This window comes from Sturnira hondurensis, unplaced genomic scaffold, assembly GCF_014824575.4.
Source record: "Sturnira hondurensis isolate 20B ecotype Veracruz unplaced genomic scaffold, ASM1482457v3 Scaffold0020489, whole genome shotgun sequence".
Taxonomy (NCBI): domain Eukaryota; kingdom Metazoa; phylum Chordata; class Mammalia; order Chiroptera; family Phyllostomidae; genus Sturnira; species Sturnira hondurensis.
Genome location: NW_028093120.1, coordinates 5,143,484 through 5,171,176, shown reverse-complemented (window position 1 = coordinate 5,171,176; position 27,693 = coordinate 5,143,484). Strand labels below are relative to the sequence as shown.

Genomic DNA, 27,693 nt, shown 5'->3' with positions numbered 1-27,693 from the left:
GCTTCTGAACCTGGCTAGATTACCATATCTGACACATCAGTGGCCTTTGTGTCTCATTTTTCTAAACTATAAACTGAGGGAACATAAGAGAATCGCCATTAATGTAATGTCCTGTTCTAAAAGGCTAACTCACTCATTTTCTTCCAAGTCTTATGTTCATTGTGTGTCAAAAGCCTGATATATAACGGGTGAACTGATGACCAGTACTATTACGGCACTCAAAAAATGGTGAAGTACCTCCTCTCCAGCTCTTTCTCAGTAATAGTTTCTTCCTCTACTGCTTTTGTTATACCTTGCTCCTGTTTTCCCCCCACTTTATTCAAACTTCTTTCTTTCATTTCCACATGTCTTCTTTTTTTTACCTATGTCTCTCTTGAATAGAGTATTTGGCCTGCTAGTGATACCTTGCTGAGTGTATCCAATATTGAGAAGTTTATCTTCAATGCCCTCTGACTTACAAGACTGTGTCTAAAGATTCCTGGGTATGATATTCAATGGCTACCTAAAGAAGTCCTTAATGTCAGCTTCTGCTCTCTCCATTGGGTCTCAATATTGATTTTGTAATATTCTTAGTCCTTGTCTCCCTGTTAAGCTGATGATTCAATAATACATGATTTCTCATGATACTTATAAACTTAAGCTTATTAAACTAACACCCTTACTTATACAAGTACCTGTAAGTGCTGGCGGTTGCTGAGCCCTTTAGAGTGTTGTGGAAGGGCAGTGAAGGTCAGGTTGAGTTAAAAAAATATTTTTGTATAATTATTTCTAGTAAATTGTTTAAAGAGGTCTCACAGGAAAGAGGCCTGAATCTCTTCAACTCTAGTAATTTGGTTTGATTTCTTTTTCTACCATAAGTAAAAATTTCCCTTTGGAATCAAGTTTTGCATTAGTGCTTCTTTTCCCTTTTTACTAAAGTAGGTCCCAGAATTGGACAACATTTCAGGCCTTTCTAAATCTCAATCTGACTCTGCATCATGCCATGCTATTATTGATACTTTTTGATTAATAGGAGCCAGACTCAAATACTCTCTCTGTTCTCTTCTCAGTAATGTTTGTGATTGCAAAGAAGACATTCTTTTACAGCTTTAATTTTTAAGAATGACTCAAAGGATGGGTACTCCTGATAAAATCTGGAAAGTAATTTTATCCAGGTCTGGCTTTCTGGTATTTCTTAAATGATTCCCATATGGTCAAAGATAAGGTGAAGCCTCACTACAGGGAACAAGAGGTTTGCTAATATCTATACTAAATGCTAAAAATAAAATTTAAAAGCTTGAATAAAGGCTTCAAATTATATTAGCTAAGTTGAGCTGCACTGTAATAAATAACTGGTTCTTCCCTGGCTGGTGTGGTTCAGTGGACTGAGCACTGGTGTGTGAACCTGAAGACCGTAGGTTTGATCCTGGTCTTAGGGCACATGCCTAGGTGTGGGAGAGGCAACCGATAGATGTTTCTCTCCCTTTTCCCCTCCCTTTCCCTCTTTCTAAAAATAAATAAATAAAGTCTTAAAAAAGAAATAATGGTTTGCTTTAAATTTTACTCTGAAAGTGATAATATAAAGACAGATGAGACATCTCTTTAGATGTGTCTTGCTCTTTAACAATTGATTACATTCAGGAATTAAGTTTTGCTTTATATATCATAGGATAATTGCGTTACAACTAAGACTTTTTTTCAATTATTTTGCCCTCTTTCTTTTAGAGATGAGAGAGAAGTACCAAAGGGATCAGGCATGTGGCCCAAGGTTCTATGGATAGCTGTTGAAAATGGAGCACAAATAGGAGGCTTCTGACCTTAACTTCACAACTATTTTCTTGACATCACTGCCTTGGGGCATTTCAATCATGGAGGGTAATAGCCCAGGCATTGCACATGCACTACATCAACCACTGATCACCTGCCTTCACTGCTTGTTTCATTACAGCCACCATTTTTAATATCTCAAGTCACATGCAGCTTAGCCATAATTTCTTTTGTTGGCCAGGGTTTGATAAGGGAAATAATCCCATAAGATACATAGTCAGAGATAAACTTATCAAGCTTATCCCTTCAGCCAGTGTATCTCTTTGATTTTGCGTAGCCCCTTGTTTTAAGCTAAATGTGCTCAGGAACCGCTGTGCCGTGTCTTCATCTTTTCCCCCACTCCCGATTCTTTCGGCTTTGTTGGCTTGCCTACTTTGGAATTACATGTTAGCAGAAGATCAGCCCACATTACTCCAGTTCCTCATAAGCGGAAATCTTCCAGCAGAGAATTCATTACTATCCGTCTATGTCTTTGTGGTTGTTGATTTTCTTATTTATTCCAATTACTTACAAAGAGTTAGGGTGCTTTTCCATAAGTGGAATGTAATTTAGAACAGTGTCTTTTGAGTGTGTTGCAGAACAGAGAGCTAATAACCTCAGACAAATCAGAAAAACTTACCAAAATTTTAGGCTACCACGTTCAATTCTGAGCTTAGTGATAAGAACTCCTTGAAGATGGGACTATAAGCTCTACATTTTCACAGTTTCTGTAGGTGATTTTATACACATTAAAGAAATCCAGTGTTGAATGGACATTGACTCTTATTTTTATCACATTACCTGTCATTTTTAGGGTTTGAGTGTAGCAAACTAAAATGGCTGGAATGAAGTGACATGCAGAGGGTCTATAATCATATTGCACTTATTGTCACTGCCCTAATAGTCAAATTATCTTCACTTGTATGTATGGTCCTCACAGCAGAGCTGGTATTTTTTTTTCTGACTGTCAGAAGATTAGTTGTGAGTGATATTAGTGTTCACTTGTTAGCAGTTAAACATTTCAAGTGATATTTCTGTCTCATACTCATAGTAATATTTGCTTCGGGAGCTAAGATTTATATCCAGTAAACCTTAAAACTTTGGCTTAGCTCATGAATTTAAGAAGATTTAGCTAATTTTAGGTACAAATAATAGGCATTTACATTTTTGTCTTCAATATCTTTGCTAATTTTACTCAAATCTATTTCTTGTCTTCTAAGAATAGCACCTGTATTCTCAGTGTTTCCTTTGGAAAATGTTTCTTCTATCTTTTCTAACCATTTGGGTTGAATAGTAGTCACTGTCTTCATATCAGTTCTGCCTTCCTGGCTGCAGTTAACTTGTGGGCATCAGACACACGTGTGGCTGGTTAGATTATCCCATTGCCCTGAACATAATGTTTGATTCATGGATGAGCAGCTGGGGCTGGGACTTCTGAATTACAGACCAGGGAGTCCAAGTCTCTGTTCCTCCTTGGTGGCAAAAAAGGGAGTCTGTGTGTCTGAGAGCCATTGGACCTCCACTAGAGGAAGGTGTTAATCTGCCATAGAAGAGAATTAAGCCACTTCAGATAAAATTAAACCAGTGCAGACAGAGGAGAGATGGAATGAGAGAGTACTGGCAGTATGTCAGTTCTACCTCAGATTTAACTTCTTGCCCTCATCTAAGAAAAATAAACTGAATTTTGTATTTTGCTTGAATTATTTCAAGTTTGGTTTCTCGGTTGCAGACTAAGTAGTTTTGACTGATAAACTCATGGGGCTCAGCCTAAATGATGGTGACCCAATGTCGGGTCATAACCAATCTGGATCCTCAGGCTGTCATAGTCTACAGGCTCTTACAGTCTGTTACAGTCTACATTAGAGGATCCTTAGGCTGTCATAGTCTGCTTTAGCCAAATGACAAGTTGGGGTGGTGTCCGAACAGGGGCCAGGGCATGTCAATGCCTAGGATGTGTCTTATTTTTAAACACTGTAACATTTAGTAGAAAATGTAAATCCTAGTAGAGGATATAACACATTATACATCTCCTAATAAAAGATTGTGAATGAGCCCTGGCTGGTGTAGCTCAGTGGATTGAGCATGGGCCTGTGAAGCAAAGGGTCACTGGTTCGATTCCCAGTCAGGGCACAGGCTTGGGTTGTGGGCCAGGTCCCCAGTGAGAGGCAACTACACATTGATGTTTCTCTCCCACTCTTTCTCCTTCACTTCCCATCTCTCTAAAAATAAATAAAAAAAATATTTTTATAAAAAGATTGTGAATGATATTAGAAAACACAGATAAAGTATTACTGGAGTTGACAGGAAGAAGAGATTATTGGTTAGGAAAAGGGAGGAGCTGGTCTAGATGAGTCGTAACAGTGGGATTGGTGGGGGCTCCTGGGTGGAGGGGAGGGGACATTGGCAGTGAAGACGTGCAAATGAGATTTTATCTAGAATTTTTTAAAAATTTATCTTTAGAAGGGAAGGAAAGGTGAGAAGGAGAGAAATATCAATGCATGGTTGCTTCTTGTGAGTCCCCTGCTGGGAACTGGCCTGCAACCCAGGCATGTGCCCTGACTGGGAATCAAACCGCGATCATGTGGTTCGCAGGCCCGCGCTCAATCCACTGAGCTACACCAGCCAGGGCTTTATCTAGAATTTTATCATACATTTCATTTTATTGCATGGGGCAAGAGCATTAGTGAGAGAGAAATTTCAAATATAACTAAGAGCTAGATGATATATAATATCTGGAAATATCATATTTTATTATTCGCTTATTATGATGCCTCAGTAGCTGCTTGATAAATCTCCATGAGCATTTATTTGGAAATTAATTTCTACAATCAATAGGCATCTGATTTTTTCAGGTTGATTGCTCTATAGTCCCATTTTATTTTTTATTTTTTATTGAATTTACTGGCATGATATTGGTCAATAAAATCATATAGGTTTCAGTTGTGCAAGCCTACAATATATTATCTCTGTATTGTATTTGTATTCACCACCCCAAGTCAAGCATCCTTTCTTCACTATTTATCACCATGTTTACCTACTTCTACTGCCTACAACACTCTGGCCTCTGGTAATCACCATACTGTTGTCTGTGACAATGTGAGCTTCTCCCCCACCCCCAATTTCTATACCTTTTCACTCAGCCCTGCAACCTCCTTCCCTCTGACAGCTGTTAGTCTGTTTTCTGAATCTAAGAGTCTGTTTAATTTTGTTTGTTAGTTTATTTTATTTATTAGATTGCACATTTGAATGAAATCATATGGCACTCATCTTTGTCTGATTGGCTTATTTCACTTAGCATGATGGTCTCCAGGTCTATCCCTACTGTCACAAAGGGTAAGATTTCCTTCTTTTTCATAGCCAACTAGTATTCCATTGAGTAAATATACCACAGATTTTTAAAATTCATTCATCCACTGAGGAACACTTGTGCTGCTTCCAAATCTTGACAATTGTAAATAATGCTGCAATCAATATAGGGGTGCATATATTCTTTTGAATTAATGTTTTGGGTTCCTTTGGATATTATTCCAGAAGTGGAATCACTGGGTCATAAGGCAGCTCAATTTTTAATTTTTGAAGCAACTCTATAGTGCTTTCCACAGTGGTAGCCCCAAGCTGTATTCCCAATAATGCATGAGGATTCCCTTTTCTCCACATCTTCGCCAAAATGTGTTTGTTGTTTTATTGATGAAAGCCATTCTAACAGGTGTGAGGCAATATATGTCATTGTGGTTTTAACTTGCCTTTTTCTTGTAATTATAGTGATGTTGAATATTTTTTCATATGTCTGTTGGCCATCTGTATGTCCTTTTAGGAAAAAAATGTCTATTTAGGTCCTTTGCCTATGTTTTAATTGAATTTTTTTGCTTTTTGGTGTTGAGTTTTAAAAGCTCTTTATACACTTTTAGTATTAAGCCATGTTTAGATACTTTGGAAAATGTGTTCTTTCATTCAATGGATTTTTAAATTTTATTGATGGTTTCCTTTGATGTGCAAAACTTTTTAGTTTGATGTAGTTCCATTCATTTGTTTATTTTTCTTTATTTCCCTTGCCCAAGGAGATATATCAGAAAAAACTATTGCTTTGAGAAAGCAATAAATATGAGAAATATCTAAGATTTTACTGACTATGTTTTCTACTAGGATTGTTATGGTTCCAAGTGTAACATTTAAGTCTTTCATTCATCTTGAGTTTATTCTCATGTGTGGTATAAGAAGTTGGTCTAGTTTCATTTTTTTTTGCACATGTCTATACAATTTTCCAAACACCATTTATTGAATGGACTATCTTTAGCTTATTGTATGTTTTGCCTCTTTTGTCAAATATTAATTAACTATAAAGGTGTGGACTTATTTCTGGGATCTCTATTCTGTTCTATTGATCTACAGATCTGTTTTTATGCCAGTACCATGCTGTTTGGATTACTATGGCCTTGTAGTATCATTTGATATCAAGTAGCATGATTCCTCCAGCTTTGTTCTTTCTCAATATTGCTATGACTACTGAAGGTTTAAATTTTTGAATATTTGTTATAGTTCTATGAAATATATGATTTGTATCTTGATAGGAATTGTGCTGAGTCTATAAATTGCTTTGTGTACTATTTTAATTAGGTTAGTTCTTCCAATCTGTGAAGACAGCATATGCTTCTACTTATTTGTATTTCCTTCAGTTTTTTCCGTGTCTTATAATTTTCCAAGTACAAGTCTTTTACAACCTTGGTTAAATTTATTCCTAGGTATTTTACTCTTTTTGGAGCAATTGTGAATTGTGTTGTTTTCTTAGTTTTCCTTTCTGATAGTTCATTATTAGTGTATACAAATGCCACTGATTTCTAGGTATTTATTTTGTAGTCTGTTACTTTACTGAATTAACTTATCAGATCTAGTAGTTTTTTGGGGGTGGAATCTGTAGGCTTCTCTTCACATAATATCATGTCATCTGAAAATAATGGCAGTTTTACTTCTTCCTTTCCAATTTGAATTTGGAATTTTCAATTTCTTCTTCTTGTCTGATTGCTGTGTTTAGGACTTCCATTACCTTTTTAGGAAAACATATGTAGTTTTTGTCCATTGAGTATAATGGCTCTGGTTTTATCATATATGGCCTTTATTACATTGAGGTATGTTCCATCTATTTCCACTTTGCTGACTTTTCATATAAATGGGTGCAGGATTTTATTGAATGTTTTTTCTGTGTCTATTGATATGATCATGTGGATTTTATCCTTCATTTTGTTTACATGGTGTATCATGGTTATTGATTTGCAAATATTGTACACATCTGATTTTATTAATGATGGCACCTGAGGTTACTATCATTCATACACAATGTTATCAATAATTACATGTTGGTAAATTGAAAACAAACATAATGAAGATGTATCTAGGATAAGCATCAAAGTAAAGGACCTACGAAATGAACTATAGTTTCTACACTAAATGATTTGTATGTTAAAATGTATTAAAAATATTTAACAAAATGTTTTGAGGATTTTATTTTATTTCACCAGAAATATATGTGATATCAGTGCTCCTTATATGATTTTTACTTTATAGTACTTGTGTTTCAGTATGTGTTTCACTTGTAATGTTTTTATTGTCTTTAAAATTTTGAATATAAATATATAGTTATCCTATGTAAAACTGATAAGGAAATGAAAACTCAAATAAATAATAACAAATACTGACAATAAAAATAGTAATTCATGAAAAATGGGAAAATAATAACTAAGTAGTCCACATTATGTATACAGATATTTTGCTATGTCTGAGACATGTATGTCACTGTACTGATGCTTTCAGGACAGATTAAACATTAACCTGTGATTTGTTGATAAATGATGAAAACCCTAATTCTATCCCTGGCTCTGTTGAAAAATTAAGATAATCATAGAAACTTTTTCTAATTGAGGGTTTATAAATCTAATGTCATGTTAGGGAATATATATTATGCATTAATATATCCCTCCTTACTATATTCAAATAAATTAAAAATTATAATCATTGAAAATTTAAATCATTTAGAAAAGTGTTTAGATACCTTTTAAAAAATTCCCTAATGAGCCCTTGGGTAATAATTTTACTAACCTACATAGATAGACAACACATTGTTTTCTTACTTCAAAAAGTATATTAACCCAAATAATGTTTCTTGAAGGGAATCATTTTTATGTCAGTACAGGGATTAAAGGACCTTCTGACAAGAGGAAACACATGGTTTGTGTTTCCTTTAAGTAAATGCACCTTTATGAATATTATTTACCTAGAGAGATTGAGAAGAACCAGAGAGGTTTATTATTAGAAAATGTTTTTCATTACTATTATGTATTTTCTGAAAATCAGAGAAATCAACACGTTTTTTTCCATCCCCAAGCAACAAGAATAAATTGGTCAAGGGGTTGCCTCACACTATAATTGCTTACACTATAATTGCCTCACACTATAATTTAGATTACTAAATTCTCTTCTATTCTTGCTGCTGTGATTTACAGAAATATAACCTTCTCCTGTCTTCCATGAGTTTCTTCTATATGTATTAATAAATTCAAAAAATTTATAAAAGTAAGAACTAAAGAAAGCAACTATATACTTTCATGAACAAACATATAAGCTCTCTAGCATTAAAACAATAGTCTACATAGAATAAATTTAAAAATTGATAAAGAGTTGAATACTCTCTTTGAATATGTATATTGGAAAGTTTTTCTTTATTATAGAAGTAAATATGTCTGTCATTTTCATAAATATTCACAAAGAAAACTACAGAAACTTCTCTATAAATATATGTACATAACAAAAATCATGTATAGTTTTATGGTAAGTCCACTATAGTCATGTGCTGCATAATGATATTTTAGTCAATGATGAACCCATATACAATGGTGGGCCCATAAGATCGCAATGGAGCTGAAAAATTTCTGTCATGTAGTGATGTCAGCCATTGTAATGTTGTAGAACACATTAGTTACATATTTGTAATGATGCTGGTGTAAACAAAGCCTACTGTGCTGCCAAACCCATAAAAGTATTGCACATATAATTATGTATAGTACATTATACTTAGTAATGAATGACTGTGCTTCTGGTTTATGCATTTACTGTACAATATTTTTAATTATTTTAGTGTGTATGCTTTCTACTTAAAAATGTTTTCTACGAAACAATGCGCCATGTTACATTGTCAGTAGGCTCACAACTTCGTTACCTCCTCTCTTGATTACATCCCTTTCTCTCGTGCTAGATTTAATTTCATGTTATTTTGCACAACAATATGCCGCACAAGCGTGTACCTAGGAGCAACAGGGTATGCCACATAGCCTCAGTGGATAATGAGCCATGCCATCTAGGTTTGCTTTGGTATACTCTATGATGTTCACGGGATGACGAAATCACCCAATGATGCATTTCAGAATGTGTCTTTTTTCAAGTTGCACATGACAGTATTTAAAAATTGTTTAAGGATTCTATGTAACAATTTAAATAAACGGAAATATTTCTTAAAAACAAATAAAAATTATTTAAAATGGGCAATTTTCTAAACTTAAAAGTTTTTCTTCCCTGGCTGGCGTAGCTCAGTGGATTGAGCGCGGGCCTGCGAACCAGACGATCGCGGTTCGATTCCCAGTCAGGGCACATGCCTGGGTGGCAGGCTGGTTCCTTGCAGGCTAACTACAAGCAGGGGACGCACAAAAGGCAACCATACATTGATTGATGTTTCTCTCCCTCTCTCCTTCCCCTCTAAAGATAAATAAATAAATAAAATCTTAAAAAAAAAAGTTTTTCTTTAACATTATGCAATGCATGTTTGCCTATCTGTCCCTTTATGTGTGTGCATTGTACCTGTTAAAAATGTTGGTATTTTAACCTATTAAAGTTGTCTCCAAGATCTTTGTNTCAAGTTGCACATGACAGTATTTAAAAATTGTTTAAGGATTCTATGTAACAATTTAAATAAACTGAAATATTTCTTAAAAACAAATAAAAATTATTTAAAATGGGCAATTTTCTAAACTTAAAAGTTTTTCTTCCCTGGCTGGCGTAGCTCAGTGGATTGAGCGCGGGCCTGCGAACCAGACGATCGCGGTTCGATTCCCAGTCAGGGCACATGCCTGGGTTGCAGGCTGGTTCCTTGCAGGCCAGCTACCAGCAGGGGACGCACAAAAGGCAACCATACATTGATTGATGTTTCTCTCCCTCTCCTTCCCCTCTAAAGATAAATAAATAATAAAATCTTTAAAAAAAAAGTTTTTCTTTAACATTATGCAATGCATGTTTGCCTATCTGTCCCTTTATGTGTGTGCATCGTACCTGTTAAAAATGTTGGTATTTTAACCTATTAAAGTTGTCTCCAAGATCTATGTAAGCATAACAACAGAACAGTTAATGAATGAACGAGGGTCCTGATTTCTACAGCCAAGGAGCCTCTTTCAAAAGCTAGTTTGATTGGACTCAGTAATGGCAAACAACTGTACTAACTCAAGAGGAAATTAAATAAAAAGTATAATGGTTGTTAATGACATATTAATACTCAATCCAATAATTAAATGCTTGGAAGATCTCTAAATCATTCTAGGGATTCTTCCCACCCTAAAAAAGAGTTAGTTCATTTCAATTGTGAGTTAGATGCTACATTTCTATACAATTCACTCAAATATTTATTTCTACCAGAATATTTTTCATTAAAAAGACCAAAATAAGATGCCTCAGAATTATGGTGAGCTTTCCTCACTGCATTAAACACATTAATCACAAATTGCTAGATTTATAGTCCTTTTATTGAGAAACTAAAGCATGCCGTGAGATACAAAAGTCAGATAAAGGTGAGTTAAGATAAACCTAAGTTATGAGGAAGAAGTTTCTATACACACACTGTCTGGAAGGTGGTGAGAATAGACTCAGATCAGAGGATAAGACTTGGAGAATGGATAAACTGTGTACAATAGTTTAGTCACTTATTGGGGAAGGAATAGAAGGAATAGCTGCATATTCTTGCTGCTAAGATTGCTAGAACTATTTGAATTTGGCTACCTGTCATCTCCATCCCCACAAAGTCATGCTGTATCCCAGACCCTAATCCAGGAATTCTCTAATATCTACTTTCTCATATTATGTCACGTATTGTATCTCCTGAAAACAAAAGTCTCCAATTTAGGTTTATTTGACTCAACTTCTGTTCTTTGCAACTACCCAGAACACTCAACCATATTGCCTTTAATTTCTAGATGTTTAACATTCTTCAGAGAGATTGTTCCTTCCAAAAAAGTTTCTTACACACAACCGTCTATCTATTCACATTTACTTACCAAGAAGTGAAGGGATTTAAAGGGTCCTAGAGGAATTAGTTCTGCCTGCTCAGTTGATCAGCTGCCTGGTTGCATACTCTGGGATAAAACGTGACAAATGAGTTGTTTAAACTACTGTTAAGAGTTTATTTTTACACTGTGATCAGCACAGATTGTTTTCTCACTGCAGCCTTGTTACTGAGAATGCCAGCATTCCTGCTATTCGCACTCACATTGGAGGTACTAAACATGCCAGGCGCTGCCCTGATTTGGTCTGTAAACAACGTGCATATTGTACTTTGCAAACTCTTACTGATTTCAAAAGCTCTATGGTTTAAAAGATATACATATATCCAGAGGGGGAATGTCAATGATCACATCCTCTCACTCGGCTTTATGTGCATTAAAGGCTCTAGATATAGAAAAGGAAAATAAACATTGACTCAACACCTGCTATAAACCTGGTGCTATTGTTCAGTGTATGGAACTAAATTGGCATTTGAATCCTAAAAACACAAAAAGATGGATGTGACTATTCCATCCTAATTAGGAGAGAACTGAGTATTGAAGAGGTTAAATCATTTCCTCAACATGACTAAGTTATTAAATTACAAGGGAAGCGGTTCAAATCCAGGAATGTATTAATTCTGAAGTCAACTTCCACTCATTGCTCCATGTTGCTCCCCATGAAAAGTTCCCACAGTTTGCAAAGCAGAATTCATTCAGTCATTTCCAATTTTGTAGATAACTAAGTTATACTTCAAATATTACTATTTCTCCCTCTCTCTCTTATTCCATATGTGTATATTATACTGTCTCTATAATATAAAGCACTCTGTTTCTATATATTATATATTATCTCTCTCTGTATATTATACTACTGTTTCTTTTTAAAAAACTAATTATGGTTATAATTGATTATTCAATCTGATTGCACTTGCATTTCTTTGTTTAACATCTGTTTTCTCTTCTAATCTATAAGGTAAAGTAGAACAGAGAGCATATTGTTTTGTTCTCTTATATCTTCACGTAGTGCCTGATACAAAGTCAGTGCTCAAGAATATTTTTTTTAAAGATTTTATTTATTTATTTATCTTTAGAGGGGAAGGAGAGAGGGAGAGAAATATCAATGTATGGTTGCCTTTCATGCGTCCCCTGCTGGGAGTTGGCCTGCAGGGAACCGGCCTGCAACCCAGGCATGTGCCCTGACTGGGAATCGAACCGCGATCGTCTGGTTCTCAGGCCCGCGCTCAATCCACTGAGCTACGCTCAAGAATATTTGATAACTAAATTAATTAATCTACCCATCAACTATGTAGAAGATGTGTGATAATTTACATAGCTGAGAGTATTTTATTTTTATGTGGTTCAATGCTTATATTACACACTCATTTTGAGGAAAATTGAAGGTAATTTTAACATAAAATCATAAAGTTCTATATTTTGCTTTAAGTTATTGTGATATGGTCATATGAGAATAAAATATGTTGTGAATGAATAAAGTGAAAAAATCTCTCCATTTCTCAATAATCAATCGTCAAGTTCAGTTCATTTGGTTTCTATAACATTTTCCCCTTCTGTTCTGATTGTCATTGTTTTAATCTGGATTCCCTTTCATCCAGCACAGTAACGTTGGTGATGTGAAGATCACTAGTGGCATAAGTGGTGATCGTTAAAGCTTCATAGGATTAGACATGAGAAGAAATAGGAAATAAATTTGAAATAGAGTTTAGACAAGTCTTGGAAGAAGTTTTGCCCTAAAATGGAAGAAAGAAAATAAAGTGTCAGTTGGAGGGAGATTTGGATCAAGAAAGGGTTACTTTTAAGACGGTAGAAATTCTAATATGTTTACCGATGAGAATCATTCAGTATGGAGGGAGTAAGTAATGGGGGAGAGCGAGGGAGTAACTGCACAAGGAAATCCTTCAAGTCAGGTAAGAGAGCATGGGACACCGCGCACAGAACTGCCAAGAGCAGGTCATTAGTTGTGCTAAAAGCCAGGGGAGCATAAATATATGATAAATTGTAAGATGTTATATTTGTTGCTTGAAAGATAAATGAGATCATAAATTTAATGTAAAATACGTGTTCAAAATTATCTATTATTTTTACCCTGTCAGCTGCCTAGACATCCACGAAGTTAATGGGACAAAGGCTGAGGCTGTGGTTAGAGATTTGGCAAGTGAGTAGAATATGACAGATGGGCCAGGAGATGCAGAGTTACCCTTTCATACAGAAAAATGTTTACAATGAGTCGATATAAAATGCAAGCTAGAAAATGAAGGTGCTTGAGAGCATGAGGGTGTGATGGACAGTGGAATAGTGGATTGATCCAAGGATTGGACTGGAGAGTTTGAAAGGCTAAAGAATCGAGTGAAAAGTGCTAAACAAAATTATTTGGACAGAAAGGAGGATCTGGAAGAAAGCTGTTTATTTAACATTGGGATTTTGATAATGGCAGAATAATTGGTAATGGCCAAATTCAGGCTATTACTTTTGTAATGGGTGGCTAAGGTGGCATGGAGTACAATTTCGTGGGAAGCAAGCTCAAGAACCTAGGAGGTCAGTACCTTGAGTGGATCATTGATGTAAATAAACATGGATGCCATCAAGACAGAATAACATCTCTAAGTGAGAAGTGCAACTAGGAAAATGAGACATTATTTCAAAAACAATTGACTGCAACTGCTGAAATTCATGTGACAGATCTCTTTATTTACTAATGTCTACATTTCTCAGTTTTCCACTCAAAAATCTCAATGTTCTAATCCTAAGTTATCTTTTAACTTTACTTCTCACTTTTCCCTTTCATGCATCCAATATGCTATGTAACAGAATTGCTTGTTATTTTCAAAATATACTTTAGCCTTAACTGATTATTAGCCTTTGCACATGCTGTTGATCTTTATCTAAAATTACATTAATATCATCCCATACACACTACAATTTAGTTTATCAATAAACTTCACTTCAAGTTGTATTGAAGATGAAGGAGGAAGAGGTGGAGGAGAAACAAAAACATACCTCTTCTCATAAAAGCAAAAAACAAAAAAGTTCTGTGATTCCCTCAGCAAAAAATCTTGTGCCCTGCTTTTGAGTCACCACAGTGTGTGACTTCTAATGATACTAATTATGTCTTTCTTTGTATTACAGATATTTATGGACAGCCATTCCAATGCTCTTACTGGTCAAAACCATCTTCATCAAATCTGAACTGCCTTACCTAGCCCAAAACGACACCTAATTCTCCTTTAGTTTGTCTTTATTTCTTTTATCTTCATCACTTGTCTTTTGAAATTCCATCTTGTTTCAAGCCAACTCATCTTTCTGTACTGTTTCAGCTCCTCACTCTATCTGCTTGTGAAAACTCAACTGGATTGTCCTATATCATATTCATTGATCTTTCATTAGTTAACAGAACAATAGAGATATAGCATACTACCAATCCATTCCTTTTTTCAAAAAAAATCATTTACGACACCAGATCAACATTTCAATCTGCTTGTCTGTCCTCTATTAGTACAAGATAGAGTTTTTGTCACGAAAGCAAACAAGCAAATAAGAAACAACAAAAACAAAACAAAAAAAAAAATAAAAAAGCTATGTGTGGTGCAAGGTTGACGCACTTGAAATCTCAGGGGAATTACTTTGTAAAGCATATGATTGCCTAACCACTATGCTCATACACCTGAAACTAATACATAATTATATTGAGTGTAAACTGTAACTGAAAAATAAAATTTAAAAAGAACAACAGAGAACAATAACAATAAAAATTTAATGCTAATTCCCTGTTTAAAGAATTCTGTTTAGTCAATAATTTCAAAAATAAAATTTGAACCCATCAGTGTGGCATTCAAAGCCCTTCACAACTTGAAACTTACCCTGTGACTAGTTATATTTAGTGACTCTGCTCCTTACAAATCTCACACTGTAGCCACATGATATTTTAAAATCACATGCTTTTGACTATCATTGTAATTCTTTAAACTTTTTCTTTATTTACAACTTATCATTCAGCTTTCAGAATCATACTCAAATTTCACCTCACCATTTTAAGTGAATTAATTTTACTCTATTCTTTATTTTCACAGTTGAAATGATTATTTTGGTGCATATATCATTGAATTTTAATGATGTTTACTTTATATTCTTCATTCCATGTGGTTTCTAGCAATGTAGAAATGCAGTTTATTCTTTTTTGTACCTGTAGTGCCTGAACATAAACTGATTAACTACAATCTGGCTACTTGACACTCTTTGGGTCAGCCTGGAGTCCATGGTTCATAAGTTTTTCTCATTGAATACTTGGTTTTATGTTCCTATTAAAATTTTTATCTACTATCTTGGATTGGATTGAATAAACATTTTCTTCACTTCTGATTGGAAGTTTGAGAGGTTTTAGGAGAAAACTAAGAAATTTCACAATATACTTTGTGATATTTCTTGTATGTGTCTCTTCCTATTTCTTTCCATAGACAAAGATTTTAATTCATACTCAACTACACAGACCTCAGGTACTTGTCCACTTGGCCCCTGATTCAGCTGTCTTCCCTATCCAATCTATTATGTACAATGACTCCAGCTTAATCTTTTAAAATAACATTATCATCATTTATTTTTCACTTAAAAAATTAGCAATTTCCTATCACCTTAATGATAAAATCTAAACTCATTTTAGCATAGAAACCCCTAAACATCTGCTCCAAAAGTAGCTTTTCAACTTGACTCTAATAAGCCCATTGCTTTGGTTAGACTGCCTATGAAATAGCATAAAGTTATGGGTCTATATATTCACCCAAATATTCTTCATTAACAGGGCTGGATTAAGTTTCTTTACCTCAAGAATACCTTCTATAACCACAGTAGCTTACAATGATAAACCCATTCTATAAATTCTCATAGCATTTGTTATTTATATTTCTCACCCCTACTTAGTCAAGTTTTACCATCTAATTGCATATGCTGTTTCTCTAATGAGTTGGATAATTTATTAGTGGCCAGAGAGCCATGTGTTACACTTAGTTTTGGCTTATACAGGCTTGGATCATGGTAGGTTCAAGCACCTAGATAGTCAGAGTCTATTACAAACTAAGAAATAAGGGCTAGTTATTAAGCACCAATTACACACACAGCATAGAATGATGGCTAATATTCACACTCACTCAAGAACTTATCATTATACAGGTCTGAGAAAACATCACAAAGCTTTCAGAATTTTCCTCAAATCCTCATAGGTAATTTCAGATTTTAATATCATTTGGAGATAAAAATTGAATTCACCAGGTTTTGGTTCTATCTAGATATACACATGTTATATAACAAAAAATACAATATTGTAAAAGTAGATTAATCCATTAATATACTGTAACACTCTTTAGTCCTTGGTCACTAAAAAGATTTACCTTGTCTTTAACATTGATAAAATGGAGATTTTATCCTAAGCTTGTTAATGATGAGAAATAAACCGCAATGTTTTTGAATTTTCACTTCTTTTCACAAAACAATCTGTAAGTCTTGGCAATGTACAATGGAGGGCTACATTACTAAGTTTACTTATTATTATTTACTAAACATATTATCCAGTATGAAGCCAAAATAAAGAACAAAAAGAGTTTGACCATCAAATATATAGAGACTAACTCCTTTCAACAAGGCAGGGATTAGAAGCATTGACCCCTACAGAGCTGAAAATCTGCATATAACTTTTGACTCCCCAAAACCTTAACTACTAATAGTCTACTATTGAGCAGATCCTTACCAATAACATAAACAGTCAACTAACACATATTTTGTATTTTGTATGTGTTATATACTGTATTCTTACAATTGAGTAAGCTGGAGAAAAATGCTATTAAGAAGATTATAAGAAAGAGAAAATACATTTATAGTACTGTGCATATTTATTGAAAAAATTGTGTATAAGTGGGCAGTAATATGTAGTACAGACCTGTATTGTTCAAAGGTCAACTGTAATGATTAAATATAACTATTCATGTTAGAAAGCAACAGCAATTAGAAACTTGTATTTAAGACACACCTCCTGAAGGAACCCAAATCACTAATTCAAAAGAACATAAGCACCCGTATGTTCATTGCAGCATTGTTTACAGTCACCAAGATACAGAAGCAGCCAAGTATCCAGCAGAAGAACAGTGGATAAAACAACCGTGGGGCATTTACCCAATGGAATACCACTCAGCTACTAAAAAAAAAAAAGAGGAAAATTTTACCCTTTGCAACAGCATGGATGGACCTGGAGAACATTATGCTAAGTGAAATAAGCCAGACGAAGACAGGTACCATATAACTTCACTCATATGTGGAATCTAATGAACAAACGGAACTAACAAAGAGAATAGGGGCAGAATCATAGATGGAGAGCAGGATGACAGCTGGTGGGAGGTGGTGAAGGGGTGGAAAGATTGAAGAAAAAGAAAAAAGGACTCATGGACATGGACAACAGTGTGATGATTGCTGAGGGGAGGCATCTATAATGGGTTAAATGGTAATGAAAAAATAAAATAAAGATTTTAAAAATTAAAAATATATACTTTCTTTCCTTTGAAAAAGAAGGAGTGGATCTGAAGTGGATTAGTAGCAGACAGGGAGCCCATCTTTGCAAATTTTCCAACTTCTGTTTGGATATAAGTAAAAATGTTTTCAAAAAAGAACTAGAAGCAGAACTATACCTATAGTGTTTACTACAAACACACTGACTGCACAACTGTTAAATTTCTAACACTGAAAAGTCTTTGGGAAAAAAATTTAAGGTACACATCAACTTATCCCAGCTAGATACATCGGCTTGTTCCACAATCTTAAGTAGGTTTAGTAAAATAAGATTTATAAGCAAGTAAGCAAGTTCATTACAGATGTAACATCTTCCGTGAGGTCTTGTTTCTTTGGGTTTTATCATTGTTTTTATATTGCTGGTAACTGGACTTGTGAATCATTTCTGTAGGTTATAAACCATTCCCATCTCATTTTGTTAACTTTTTATAAGATTTCTAAAGTGGTGGAAATAAATTAAAACCTAAAATTACAATTTGAGGCCTAGTATGACATTTCAGGTCATACAACAATTACTGTTTCATGTAAAAGGGTAATATAGAAATAAATATAATGCCAGTCCTTACATGGGATTTACTATGTAATGGGTACCTAACTCTTACAGATGTATCAACTCTAATCCTCCCAACCCTTTGAATTGGTCTGGTAATCACCCCTATTTTACCTCTGAGGAAACTGAATCAGGAAACTCAAAAACTTGTTCAAAGTCATGGCTATTAAATGCTACTGACAGGATCTGAGTGCAGAGAGTCTGGCTCCAGAGTCTATGCCCTTTTCCACAGTGTTAAATAATGAATGAATTGCATGCCATGTGTTCTATAGCCATTCAGTGCTTCAAAGCAAAAGACATTTTTTTTCCATAGGAAATTAAGTAATAGTTTGATTGCTATTTAACTCACAAAATGCTACCTAGTTTATAACAAGCAATTTGTAGCACTAACATAACTGTTTGGGATTTTGGGTCCCAGAAACAAGAACCCTTCTGGTTAAGAAGGGAGAAGAAAATAAATCACCTCTCCTTCCTCACAGGCTTTCTTCATAGAGGTAGAGTCGCCTCAGACGAAAACGTGAAAGATAAAGGTTTTTTATTTTTAATTCTACTTCTTTTTATTTGCNGGATTTACTATGTAATGGGTACCTAACTCTTACAGATGTATCAACTCTAATCCTCCCAACCCTTTGAATTGGTCTGGTAATCACCCCTATTTTACCTCTGAGGAAACTGAATCAGGAAACTCAAAAACTTGTTCAAAGTCATGGCTATTAAATGCTACTGACAGGATCTGAGTGCAGAGAGTCTGGCTCCAGAGTCTATGCCCTTTTCCACAGTGTTAAATAATGAATGAATTGCATGCCATGTGTTCTATAGCCATTCAGTGCTTCAAAGCAAAAGACATTTTTTTTCCATAGGAAATTAAGTAATAGTTTGATTGCTATTTAACTCACAAAATGCTACCTAGTTTATAACAAGTGATTTGTAGCACTAACAGAACTGTTTGGGATTTTGGGTCCCAGAAACAAGAACCCTTCTAGTTAAGAAGGGAGAAGAAAATAAATCACCTCTCCTCCCTCACAGGCTTTCTTCATAGAGGTAGAGTCGCCTCAGACGAAAACGTGGAAGATAAAGGTTTTTTATTTTTAATTCTACTTCTTTTTATTTTCCTTCTTTCTTAGTTCCTTTGCATCTTTCCCTTTGTCCATAATGTCAGTTCAGAATTAGGGCAACTGAAAATCTTTTCTAGGTGCAGAGAATAAGGAGCGTAAATAGTAGTTAGAAATAGAGGGGGGAGGGTAAGAATAGTATGGAAAATGGCGAAGCCAAAGAACTTATATGTATGACCCATGGACACGAACTAAAGAGGGGGAATGTGGGTGGGAGGGGGTGTGCAGGGCAGAGGGGAATAAAGGGGGAAAATGGGACAACTGCAATAGCATAATCAATAAAATATATTTAAAATAAATTAATTAGAAAAAGAAAATCTCCTTTTCTTTTTCAACACTGCCCCCAAATGTCAACTTCACTGTGCAAAAGCGCCTAGTGAATTTGTGGAGTTAGTTGCTGTCCTCATTGCACCCTATGTATTATGCCTCCTTATTTTACTCTTTGTACATTGTGATGTGGCTGTTTAAAAAAAGATCCTTCACTTTGTCTACCTTCTCTGTGACATTGTGAGTTCTCTGAGGACCAAAGAATGTGTTTTTTTTTCTTGAATCCCTAGCACCAACACAAACAAACAGAAAATGTGAATTGTGTCAGATTCTTTATACCCATAATTACTCTAATCTTTACAGCAATCTCAAGGTAGTTTTAATCACTTTACATGCATCCTGGACATGCATCAAGGGTTAGAAAGGGTAGGTTGTTTAGTTAAAAATGAGGCAGAACTAGAATTTCAAAATAATTACGTCTGGCTCAAAAGCTCTCTGCCTGATCCCCCTGATTTTATATATATACCATTTTAAATATTAATATATATTTAATGTATAATGCATATATATAATGTATATATATATATAACATTTTACAAGTGATACCAAATTCCCTCCTATTATCCTTCACAGCCCTACCCAACTCTCTTTGGGAAGTTGTCTGAGTAAAATGTTAAAAGCAAAGAAAATATGATTTAACTAATATAATGCTAAAGTAAAAATTACTCATTCTAATTCTCTCTGTGGCATTTAATTTTTTAAAAACCTAATGCTTCTTCACCTACATGGCTATTCAGTTGATGGAGTTCTAGCCGGAGTAGTATGAGCTTGGTGCCACTATGGGAAGGAGAGGCTGCAGACAGTGGGCCCACTGCCTTTGTCCAGATCTGCCAAGAGTCCATCTCTGAGGATAGAACCCCTAAAATGCCCCCACTGGTTTTTTTTTCTTTAACACGTTTTTTGCTTTCACACAAATCTGAATTTCAAACTTTCTAAAAGCTTCTTGAAGATACATCTTTTGTTTAAACAAATGCAAAATTGACTCTGGAGATTGAGAAAAGAGAGTCCTTGAAGTCAAGCTTGCTTGGCTTTTAGTCTCCTAAATAAAAAGGTAGAGAGAACAGGTCTTGTTTGCAAAATGAACTCAAGACCTACGTATCTACCAACAGCAAAAAAAGACAAACCCCAAAAACAAATGCAAAATTGAAATGGCCTGTGGCGGTGACCAGTCTATGGTAGGACAGCTCTTCATACACATGAAGTGTCTCATCTATAAGATTTGTACTAAATGTATTTGATCATCATGATGTCAGAATCACAGCAAAATCTTTCTTTATGTTGGCTTTAGTTTATTTTTAAACGAGTGAGTGATAGAATTACTGTTTAGGATTCTGGATTTAGCACATTCTTCATGTATTTTTTCTTTGTAATTAATTTTTTAACACTCTGACATTTTAAAAGAAAACCTGAATTTAAAGAAAAAAGTCATGCTTAATATGAACTAGATTCTACTAATTATTAAGAAAATTAGTCTATGAATGCTCTTGACACATAATTAACACAATATATAGCAGGCAACTTTATATTCTCTATGGATGGAGTCTATTATTCCCAAAGATCAGTATAACCCCAATTGTACTTAAATGGGTTACTCTTTACACTCTGATTTCATAAACTGGGTGGATTCTCTCTTCTTAGACAAACCAAAAAGAAAAACCTTCACAACATTTAGTCCAAAGAAACTGTGAAGTAAATATTGTTTTCATAATAAGCCTCCTATTCATTCTGAGGCTGACATCTAATGACATCTTTTAAATTTTGTTTCAGGTAGTGTTAATAAAGTAATCCTAAACCCCAATTTGGCATTGATATCAGTAGAAAAGCATAGTGATAGAGTGGGAAAAACACTCTGCAAGTGAGCCCATAGCCCCCACCAACTACTGCCATGGTGAGTCCCGTAGCATACTGGTAAATGACCAATAACGTATAACATTTAGGAATGTACTCTTGAGCCATACAAACATATGCAAAATAACTTGTTACTTGTCTTAATAGCAGATTATTTAGCTATAAAAGAAAATAAGCTCAAAATGTAGTTTTTGGCCCTGGCTTGTGTGGTGTGATTTGGCCTGCAAACCAAAGTATCACCAGTTCGATTCCCGGTCAGGGCACATGCCTGGGTTGCGGGGTAGGCCCCCAAAAGGGGGCACACAAGAACCAACCACACACTGATGTTTCTGTCTTTTTCTCCTTTGTTCCCTTCTCTCTAAAAGTAAATAAGTAAAATCTTTTAAAAATGCACTTTTGTAATGCAGACTAAATGAAAGAATTATGAAATGTTTTCAACACAGTGCCTGGTTTATAGGAAAAACATTAATTAATCGTTATCAAGCTTTCCACCTATGCAGCCACTATTTCCCCTCCATAGCACTGAAAGACAAGGGTTATAAAACAGCAAGATGAATCACTGAGCGTTTAAATATTTTAAATAATGGCAAGATTATTTTTGGTATAAGTGAATTGCCTCTAGTGTCTCTACTTTGAAGAACATGGGACTCACTTAAATATATGAGGTTCAGTGCATCTGTCTTAAAACCATCAGTCTTATTATTTTATAATAAATTTTCTAGCTATCTCATTGGGGTGAACCATGGAAGGAACACTTTTCTAAATATTACAAATTACTTTTCAGAGAAAGAGTTTTAGAATTCTCAATATCCTGGATGTGTGATTTTAGCACTGGATAATAAAAGTGATCACAAAATAAAAATAAAATCCAATAAAGAAGGATATAAATAAGAATACAAATTCAATATCCTTGCAAGGTAAAGAAAATCTTAAAATATTCACCATAGAGTTACTTAATTTTAGACAAATTAACTGAGATTCAATGTGAAAATTATCTCAGGAGAAAAAATAGAAGAAAGTCATTTTTAATGATTCATAGGGAGATGTAAGGTTATTTTTAAATACCTTATTAGATGCTCAGAGAAAATCAGGTAGATCATATTAAGAACAGCTGTGCAGGGAAAGATAAGGAAACTGGTAACCGTAAGGAAATGGGTGTCTTTATAATGTAAAGATTGTCTAAATAAAAAGAAGAGACCTATGGCCCCTAAGGCAACTCGAATACAAGTACACTCCTCCAAAAGCAGCATATTAATCTAAATTTCAAAAGTTGCCTCTTAGTGATCTAAAACTGTGAATTAAATACACTTTAAAATATTCTAGAGACAATAGACCAATTTAAGAAATATTGTGACTGTCTGACAATCACTGTAAAGTCAGAGTTGCCTATTGAAATAAAATACAATGTCAAACATTCCCTAACCTGACTGAACATAAAAGTTTCCAGATGCATTAAAAAACAAACATCTCTAATCTCTACTTTATGTCTGTTGAATCATAATATCTAAGAGAAACATGCAGGACTCTGAATTTTTAGCAAGATTCTCCCCAACACAATACTGTCTGGTCTGTCATTCACCTTTTGTTTGAAATTCCTGTCTTGTATAGAAAAAGAACTTTAAAACTATGAAGAGGTATGAACATTAAAAAAATCACAATGCTGGGAAAGTAATCACTAGTGCAGTGGTTCTCAGTTGCACTTAATGGATGAAATATCCAGGAAGCGCTGTGGAAAATGCAGATTCCGGAGCTTCACAGGGTGAGGTCAACTTGCACACTGATCTTAAACTCTCTTTATTCCAATCGTCCCTCTAAGGGAAAACCAGGAATAGATTGGCCCCACTAGTGGAGTCAATACTTTTATAACAAAATTAAAACTATACTTATTGTATGGTAGATTTTATTCCTGTTTTTGTAACAAGCTGTATGATCTTAGGTGTCATTCAACAACTTGCAGACAGAGGTAGGGGTTCAGAAGGCATCTCAAGAAGAGAGAACAGGAACAAAGGAAATGGAGTCAGAAAATTATAGAGGAACTTCTGGACAAGATGGAGGTATAGATAGATACACTTTGCCTCCTTGCACAACCAAAAGAAGGACAACAAATTTAAAACAAAAAATAATCAGAACTTCCAGAAGAATGAACTGTATGGAAGTCCAACAACCAATGAGTCAAAGAAGAAATATTCATTCAGATTGGTGGGAGGGCACAGACTGGAAGCTGGGGTGGAGAAGACTCACAGAAAGGCAGTGGCTGGATGACCAAGTAAGGTGGTGGCTGACAGAGCAACTGGCCCCACATTTGCATGTGGATAAACCAGGAAAAACAACTGGGGATCAGGATAGACTGTGTAACCCAGGGTTCCAGCATGGCGATATAAAGCCTCAAACCTCTGACTGAAAATACCTGTGGGGTTGGGACAGTAGGAGAAACTCCCAGCCTTACAGGAGTTTGTTGGAGAGACCCAGAGGGCGCTAAAATGTACACAAACCCCCCACCTGGGAATAAGCATGGGAAGGCTCCAATTTGCTTGTGGGTAGTGGTGGGAGCTACTGAAAGTCAGCTGAGACCTGAACAAGCAGCACTGTTCCCTCTAAGACCCTTCCCTCACATACAGTACCACAACACAGCAATGAGGGTTGCCCCACCCTGGCAAATACCTAAGGCTCCACTCCTTACTGCATAACAAGTGCACTGAGTCAAAAAATTATGGTCCAAATGAAAGAATAGATATCAAATCTCCAGAAAAATTCAACTAAGCGATAAAGAGATAGCCAATTTATCAGATGCACAGTTCAACACACTGGTAATCAGGATAGTCAAAGAAATGGTTAAGTATAGTCACAAAATAGAGGAAAAAGTGAAGGCTATGAAAAGTGAAATAAAGGAAAATGTACAGGGAACCAACAGTGATGGGAAGGAAACAGGGACTCGAATCAATGGTTTGGAGCCAAAGGAAGAAATAAACCTTCAATCAGAACAGAATGGAGAAACAAGAATTCCAAAAAATGAGGAGAGGCTTAGGGACAACTTTAAACATTCCAACATCCGAATTATAGGGGTACCAGAAGGGGGAGAGGAAAAGTGAGAAATTGAAAATGTACTGGAAAAAAATAATTAAGAATTTCCCCAATCTGGCATAGGAAATAGACTTCCAGGAAGTCCAAGAAGCTCAAGGAGTTCCAAAGAAGTTGGACCCAAGGAAGTTCACACCAAAGCTCACCATAATTAAATTGCCCAAGATTAATGATAAGGAGAGACAAAGTGATGATGACCCTTCCTTGCTCAGAAACCCTCAATGGCTCCAAGCTACTCTCAGGATGAAGCCTACCAAGAGCCTAATTATGAAAATAAGGCCTCTGTCAGCCTCTTGGTTTCCTTTCTTGCCTTTCCCTATTATTCTCCCTACTTAACTAATCATTATTGTATACCAGATAATAACAGTTAGCAGACAAAAATCAGTGTGCCAAGTTTCTTATTGAAATTTTTTTCCTGTCAGTAAAGTGGATAATCTAAGTGGTTATAATTTAAAAAATAATAAAGATGAGGAGAGAATTTTAAAAGCCGCAGAAGAAAAGGAGACAGTTACGTACAATAGAGTTCCATGACACTATACGCTGATTTCTTAAAAGAAACCTTACAGGCAAGAAGGGGCTGGAAGGAACTATTCGAAGTCATGAAAGGCAAGGACCTACATCCAAGATTCCTCTGTCCAGAAAAGCTATCATTTAGAATGAAAGGACAAATAAAGTGCTTCCCACATAAGATCAAATTAAGGAGTTCATCATCACCAAGACTTCTTGTATGAAATGTTAAAGAACTTATCTAAGAAAAAGAGGAAGATCAAGACTACAAACAGTAAAATGACAAACTCAAAACTATCAGCAACTGAACTTGAAAAAACTAGAAAAAAACAAAAACAAAAACAAACTAAACAAGCAACTAGAATAGGAACAGATTCACAGAAATAGAGGTCACATGGAAGGTTATCAGTGGGGAGAGGAAAAGGAGAGAATGGGGGAAGGGCCCAGGGAATAAGAAGCATAAATGGTACGTAGAAGATAGACAGGGGAGGTAGAGAATAGTATGGGAAAGGGAGAAGCCGGAGATCTTATATATATTGTCCAGAGAGATGAACTAAGGTTGTGGAATGTGGGTGGGAGGGGGGCTGCAGAGCAGAGGGGAATAAAAGGGAGAAAAAAAGTGGGACCACTGTAATAGCATAATCAAAAAATATATTAAACTATATAAAAAAGAAAACACCATTTAAAAAAAGAAAAAATTCTGTAGGTTTTGAATGAAAAATGATTAAACACATGTGATGGAATATAAAACTACTTCCAATGCTATGACCTGCCCCACAACCTCTATTAAATCCTCAATTGTAGACAGAGAAGTTTGTATTTATGCAGTAAACAAAAGCAACAACAAACACTACAGTAGTAGAAACAGTCTTGGAAAGTAGTTCTTAACTGTAATGATCTCACACACTAGTGATAAGTGGAAATTGAATCATAAATACTGTGTTAATAGCTAATCTTTACTAACGCTTACTATGTAACAGGCCCTATGCTAATAGGTCAGCACATTTAACACATTTAATCCCCACAGTAACCCTCTGAGATAAGTATCCTTGCTATCTTATCTCCAGGTGAATATACTGAATCACAGACAGGTTGTCTCTTATCCAAGAATAATGTAGGTGTTAAAGCAAATGTAACATTCTGACTGATTTATTTAAACAAAATTAATCAAAATATATTTTAGTTTAAATCACTGTTATCATGCCACTCTCATGAACTTACTTTCTCTAAGCTTTCATGATTAATATTAAAAAAGATGGTATAACAGCTAGTTCACTGGCACTGAACTTACAGCAACTACTTTCTTCTACCACCTAAAGTGAGTTAATGTTGCCCTGACCAGGTAGCTCAGTTGATAAGAGCAGTATCCCAATATGCTAAGGTTGTGAGTTTGATCCCCAGTCAGGGCATGTACAAGTATCAACCAGTGAATGCATAAATAAGTGGAACAACAAATGAACATTTCTCTGTCTCTCTCTCTCTAAAAATTAATAAACAAAAATAAGTGTCAGTGCTCTTGAAAGTGAGTGTAAAGAGTGAAATGCAGAAAAAGGCAGTGGGAAGCCACAGATTTGGGGAAGAGGTAAAGAGTGTTGTAATTAGAAGTAGAAAGATGAGGATGGATGAGAATCACATTGCAGATTTATAATTCAAAGGCTTGCCAGTATGTGGTCATGAGATTAGGAGGATTTGAGTTGATTCAGAAATTTTTATGTTAGATCTTTTAGAAGAAAGGTGATTTTACTAACAATTTAGATATTAGCCGGAGAAGTTTGCTTGTGCGAAAGTTCTAAATTGGAAACAGAGAAAGAAGTGCCCACTAAAAAAAATATTTAGAAATATAGATTAGTTTCAGGAGTAGAATCCTGAAAACACACATACATTTAGAAAGATAAGCCTCCTTCAATCCTTTCTGGGACAATACCAAGTGTAAACAAGACAGACGGGGGTGAACGGACACATCCAGGTGGACAGCTAAAAGGAATGATTTACTTATGGGATACATTGAGAAGAGACAGTGAAAGATACTGATGAAACTGTTTGGGAAAGCCCACTGGAAGAGTCAAGGAAAGAAAATATTCTTATGTCTAAATAGATTGCAAAGAGATCAGGAATGATGAGAGCTGAGAAAATGTTGATACATTTGATTAACAGACTCTTGACTGATTTTGAGGAGAGTGGTGAGGCTCAGGGCCAGATCCAGATTACCAAGTGAAGAGAGGAAGCATAGCAACGAAGATAGTTTATATTAGTCTGACAATAGGAAAGAAAGTCCGACTAAAATAATAGAACATACGATTTGTACCCTTACAAAAATAATTCAAAGTTCATGTTTCTTATATTTAGAATTATATGTTCACTATTACAATGATGCTTATCAAAAATTTACATCATTTGTGATTTTATTTCTTGACTAACAAGCTTTTGTGTTAGAAAACAGGAAAAAGCCTAAATTAGATATACATTTAGCAATTTTATCTTATTTGTAAGCACTTATTGAACAATTTTACAAAGTTTCCAAGATATATTAAAGGAGTCAAAATAATGCACATTGTTTTTCTTGATAATAATTCTTATCTCCATAGATAGAAGTGTAAATTGTTTGGAGAAGTCTATCTAAGTAGAAATT

The 27,693-nt window shown here is 35.1% G+C and overlaps 1 protein-coding gene and 1 non-coding gene across 2 annotated transcripts in view; one reads left to right on the top strand and one right to left on the bottom strand.

Moving 5' to 3' along the window:
• LOC118975715 (contactin-5-like) overlaps nucleotides 1-27,693 on the bottom strand; it is a 230,185-nt gene that overhangs the window by 57,188 nt on the left and 145,304 nt on the right. The window lies entirely within an intron of this gene.
• On the top strand, nucleotides 20,616-20,742 carry LOC118975731 (small Cajal body-specific RNA 15). Its single transcript, XR_005064122.1, has one exon.